Source organism: Neofelis nebulosa, chromosome 13 (genome assembly GCF_028018385.1).
Source record: "Neofelis nebulosa isolate mNeoNeb1 chromosome 13, mNeoNeb1.pri, whole genome shotgun sequence".
NCBI classification, from domain to species: Eukaryota; Metazoa; Chordata; class Mammalia; order Carnivora; family Felidae; genus Neofelis; species Neofelis nebulosa.
In genome coordinates, this window is record NC_080794.1 from 11,037,527 (window position 1) to 11,043,526 (window position 6,000).

Consider the following 6,000-nt stretch of genomic DNA (forward strand, 5'->3'; position numbering starts at 1 on the left):
ATCATGCAGAACCATGTATCGACTGGCCCAAATAGTCTCTTCCTTGGTCAACTAGTCACACGGAACTCCCCACGAGGACGTAAGTAATGACCGAAAAAGAAGAGGGTGTATTAGGAGTGTGGGTTGTGGGATCTTGCTCGTGGGACTTATTTTGCCTGTAGGTCCTACAGAGGCTCAGTATCCTAGGTGTCTTTGCACTTGATGATGCACGGCTCTTGTGCACACCCAACTTGGTAGTCTGCTGGGTCAGACTACTTCTAATTTATCATGTGTAGGCAAGCCATATATAACTTGGGGGTCCCTGGGCAAGCACTCAGTCTCTACTGGAGCCCCAGAAAAGCTAGACACGGTTCCTCATAGGAGAAAGTAATTTGCAGGGGATGTATAGCTGTGTTTTAAGATCCTAAAGCTGTGTTCTGTGATTCTCCCGGCAGAGGCCCCACAGAGCACCCCTACCTGCCCTAGACACCTCGGGCACCATTTAATCTGCTGAGTCACCTGGCAAAAGTCCCGGAGCAGCTCGCCTGCAGCTCAGACCGGTTGCAGATCCTTCTCTTTTGCGGGCCCACTCAAAACTGGCAGCCTTTAGGGTAATTCAGAAAATGGGTCAAAGTAGCAGGTGCGAATGAGGTACATGTCGTCTCCAAACTCCAAGGAGCCCTGCTAGGCTCGGTGCCTCTTTCTCCATGGTCAGGGGGAACACTGCAAACCACCGTCGACATGCCTCAGACACTGGACTCCTAGAAACGTCATTAAGGTGGCAGACCTCTAACGTTTTAAGGGGCTCATTTCCCACCTGCTGATACACAGGTGTCCTACCCAGGAGTCTAGAATGGTTGCAACTCCTGCTTTCCACGTCCACATCAGCATAGTAGTGCCAACACAGTGGGCCAGCGTGATGTCTTGTCAAATGGAAGAATGATCGGTCTCTGCAGGGGCAGTAGTGACAGAGGACTGGAGAATTCTATATCCCTGAGCTTGGGCAGGGAAGGTGGATTTCTGGTCCTACCAGCTCAAAGCAAACTGTTTTTGTGGGTGTTTACCAACACAAATAGATAATGCAGCATTGACCAGATACCCAGCTACATAGCACACAACAGAGAGCATGTTGACTTGCTCTAAAAACAAAAAGACATCTGGAACAGCAGCTAAATTGGAGTGGCCACCTGAATCAGCTGATAACAGACTGTCACCAAAATTCATCTGCCTTTTGTACAGACACAATTGAGCAATTCTTTCAAAAGGAAGACATCGGCATGATGATTGCACAATAGGGGTGCCTGGGTGGCTCAGTGGTTAAGTATATAACTTCAGCTCAGGTCATGGTGTCATGGTTGGTGATTCTAAGCCGCGCATTGGGGTCTGTGCCAACAGCTCAGAGCCTGGAACCTGTTTCGGATTCTGGGTCTCCTCTCTGCTCCTCCCTGCTTGCACTCTGTCTCTCTTTCTCTCAAAAATAAATAAGCATAAAAAAAAGATTGCACAATAAACGACCAGAATTCAAATCCATCTGTCTGGTTCCAAACTTTAAGGCCGCGCCCCCCCCCCCCCAACATTAGACCTCAGAGGCTTTCTGGTCACATTCCACCCTCCCCCACGCCTCCCCCCTCCCCCCCCCCCCCCCCCCCCCCCCGCCCAAGTCTAGACCTGAAGATTCATGACCAGGAATAGTCTCGTTTTTTGGTAAACAAATTAAAAAAAAAAAAAAGATTCATCTTCTTACAAACATTAAGTAGACTGCGAAGTAGTTACCCCAAATAAGACCCAACCCTTCCGCAAACATTGCATGGTTTCTGATGGACATCCAAATGGTAACTGGCTGTCTCGATGGCCGTTTGGTACCTTTATCCTCAGCGGCCGCGCTGGGCGCGAGCAGCGGGTGCTGGGACCTTCGGGGGCCAGGTGTCCGTCACTCACCGGCCGCCCCACCGGCCTCGCTCCTCTCGCGCCCAGCCCCGGGGCCTGGGCTGCAGCGTTCGCCAAAGCTGCGGGATGCGCGCTAGCCCCAGCGGAGACCCTGCGCAACGAAAAATTCATTTTCAAGCTGCCCACCAAGGATAAAAAGACCTTAGGCTCCGTGGCCAACCTGCAAACGGCCATCGCAGACCGTGAAGGGCTTGGAGGAAAACGCGAAGGGGTTCACGGTGCTGGGGTACAGCCCAGGCGAGAAGCCACCGCGCGGGGGGTGTGCACACAGAGGAGGCCCAGAATGCTGAAACTCACACGTAACGTGCCATGCCTCGTAGGTAACAGCAGGCCTTCTAGAACAGCCTAGCCCAAACAGGACTGTGCACTCCTTCACCAGGGAACAGAGGCTTCCCAGGGGTGAGGGCGGCGCGCAGGGGCGCGGGCGCGCTCCGCACGCACCCGAGGCCGGTGCGCGCCTCCCTCTGCGGCCACTTTGGAGCCCAGCACATTACTCCAGCTCTGACAACCTGCTAACTGATCGTTTGAAAGGATCACAAGGGCACGCGGTTGCAACCGAGGTGAACACCACTCGGAAGAAAATACAAGTACTGTCACCTGACTGGCTTCATGGTGGAAGTCAGCGCGCAGAAGAAGCCTCATCCATGAAAGTGCTAGGGACTCGGTGCCCTCACTATACCAGTTGAAGACAGAGACATTGGCCTTCCCAACAGAATGATTCATTTTCGGGGGAAGGGGGTCCCGTTTCCCCAGGAGAAAGAGGGCGCAGGGGTAAGAAATGCCTGGATGACATCACAGCAGCCAGGCCCCTACCCATTCCCCGTGTGCCTACGCAGCCTTCCCTAGAAAGAGCGCTTCAGGACCGGCAGAAACAGTCATGAGGAGATGCAAAGCAAGCGCACAGAACAAGAATTAGCTCAGAGACGGAGTTCAAACGCAGAAGAGCTACACACACAGTCCAGAGGGGACAGGACAGAGATGGGATGGACAGCATTACCACCTACTGTGAGGACAGGAATTGGGCTCCTCTGACTCCCTCCCTACTGAACTGTGGTCATCCTATGGGCTTTGTAACAGCGTTAAGGTCAGTGTCAGATGATGTTGAGGGCAGGAACTTCATGAAATTACACCGAGGAGCCTACAAAAAATGCCCAGTTATCTGTCAAAAGATGACTTTCAGGTGTTTGAAAAGTGTAATGTTCGAAAATTGTGTTTAATCATACCGTATTGAACTTAAAATTTTTTTAAACTTTTATTTATCTTAGAGAGAGGGCGGGGGCACGAGCGGGGGAGGGCCAGAGAGCGAGGAAGACACAGAATCCGAAGCAGGCTCCAGGCTCCGAGCTGTCAGCACAGAGCCCCACACGGGCTCCAACCCTCCGATTGGGACATCATGGCCTTAACCGACTGAGCCACTCAGGCACCTCTGCACTGTGTTGGGCTTTGGTACCATGGCATGGGTTGCTCTGAGTACCGCTTATAGTAGAACACTTTCTTTTTTTTCTTTGAGCCAGATGAAAGCAGGTGACCGCTGTTTGCCTTATTCTCACCTTTGTCATAGTCTTTATTACATTTCTTCCAGTGAAAGACTTCGTTGTGCCAGGTGTTATGTAAAACGAATTAGGAAGACGTAGCTCTTTTTTTTTCAATAAAGAAGGGAACAGTCTGGAGAATTTTAGGCATATTTTCGTAAGGTTATTGAGCTATTGGATGTGAAGAACCTGGGAAGAAGCTCATAGAAAATGCTTACAAAAGTTTATTTCCCTCTCTGCCTTCCCTTAGGAAGAATGTTCTCTTTCTTCTGGTTGGACATAAGGGGTATTTCTACTGAAAGTTGGAGCATGAAGGGTCTGTCTAGGTGACTGGATTTTCCTGGAGGACACTGGGATCTGGGAAACGTCTAAGGTGAAGGAAGTACCTGAGTTTATGCTCTTCCTGTGTTGAGTACATTGACGTAACAGATAAGTTCATTTACCCGATGTTAACATTGGGAAAGGAAATCCATATTTTCAAAAGCTAGAGTTGAATTGCTCTTGCCAATACAGCACTTTAAATTTCCCCCAGAGGGACATACATAACATACAGTAATAATGACATAGTATCTTCCCTTATTTCTCAGTCCCTTCCCCATTAACAGCTGAACTATTTTACAAGTCTGAGCACAACAGACATTTGAGAACTGGCAACTTAGGAGAAGCCAGCAGAAAAGGTTTGTCTATAGTCAAGCACCCAGGTACATGACCCAGTCACTGGCCCACTCCCTTGGGACACCTACTTTCTTACTTTGTACCAACATGATTTATGGTGATGATGGACAAAAGTCATCTTTTCTTTCTCTTTCTTTCTTTCTTTCTTTCCTTTTCTTTCTTTCTTTCTTTCTTTCTTTCTTTCTTTCTTTCTTTCTTTCTTTCTTTCTTTCTTTCTTTCCTTCCTTCCCTTCCTTCCTTTCTTCTTTTTCTTTTTCTTTCTTTCTTTCCTTTCTTCCTTTCCTTTTTCTTTTTTCTTTCTTTCTTTCTTTCTTTCTTTCTTTCTTTCTTTCTTTCTTTCTTTCTTTCTTTCTTTCTTTCTTTCTTTCTTTCCTTCCTTCCTTCCTTCCTTCCTTCCTTCCTTCCTTCCTTCCTTCCATTTGGACCAGGAAGAGATGCCTCCCCTACTCTCTACAAGTAGTGTTACAAAGTAGTAAGTGTGCAAAAACTATCATGGCATAATGCAAGACCAGAGACAATTCTTTGCCCTGTTCTATTATTGTGTTAATATTTACTTAAATTATGACTCACAAAATGGTACTCTCACAGATGAAGGAAGCATTGGTAAGACTTAAAATTTTTTTTTTAATGTTTATTTATTTTTGAGAGGAAGAGACAGAGCATGAGCGGGAGAGGGAGGGATAGAGAGGGAGACACAGAATCCAAAGCAGGTTCCAGGCTCTGAGCTGTCTGCACAGAGCTGGACGCAGGGCTTGAACCCACAAACCATGAGATCATGACCTGAGCTGAAGTCAGAAGCTTAACCAACTGAGCCACCCAGGTGCCCCAGTAACACTTTACATGGCAGAGGAAGTACCTTATTGGCTTCTACAGGATTGTGCAGGTATACCCAACACAATGACTCTAGCAGCATCTCATGAAGGGGAGAAGCCATCAGAATCCCCTGAGATTTATACACGGTAGAAACTGAGGCTCCCTGGACCTGCATTTTTCATGCTCATTAAGAGCATCTTGAGGGAACAAGCCACTGCAGTAATGTGGTTTGTTTTATGCTATCAATCCAGTGCTAATCATGAAATGGTCTTTCATTAAAGAGCTTCTAATTTTATCTAAGGGTCAAATATATAAAGCTCTCTGCTATGAGGACCGGAAACTGCCTGGAAGGTTCAGCTAATTTTATCCCAGCTCTTGCCTTCTCCTTAATAGCATTTGGAGAAATAGCAGTCAGTTTCTCTGATCGCACTGCAGACACAGCAAAGAGTCAAAATAAGAATATGTGTAACAGTTTTGAGAAAAATCAGCCAATTTTGCAAAATATTATCAGTTGTCTATCGTATGTTCTGAGGGACACTGAAGTCATATGCCGTAATGAGTGAGAGTGCCTAATAAGGTATCGTTTATTTGACCGCTTAATGCTGACTCCTATATTTTGGCCACAATAATACTAAGCAGTTGTCTATCTGAACGGCAAGTCACATCTGGCAAACTTGCATTGGTGAACACTTTTTATTTTTTATTTTTATTCTTATATATTTTTAATTTTTGACCTTTTTTGCTGTTTACTTTTAATTTTTAAAGTTTTTAAGTACAGCTAGTCAACATACAGTGTTCTATTAGTTTCAGGTGTACAACATAGTAATTCAACACTTCCGTACATCACCCAGTACTCATCAGGACAAGTGCATTCCTCAATCCTCATCACCTGTTTCACTCATCCCTTCAGCTGCCTCCCCTCTGGTAACCATCAGTTAGTTCTCTATAGTTAAAAGTTTGTTTCTTGGTTTGCCTCTCTTATTTCTTCCCCTTTGCTTGTTTGTTTTGCTTCTTAAATTCCACATATGAGTGAAATCAGATGTTATTTGTCTTT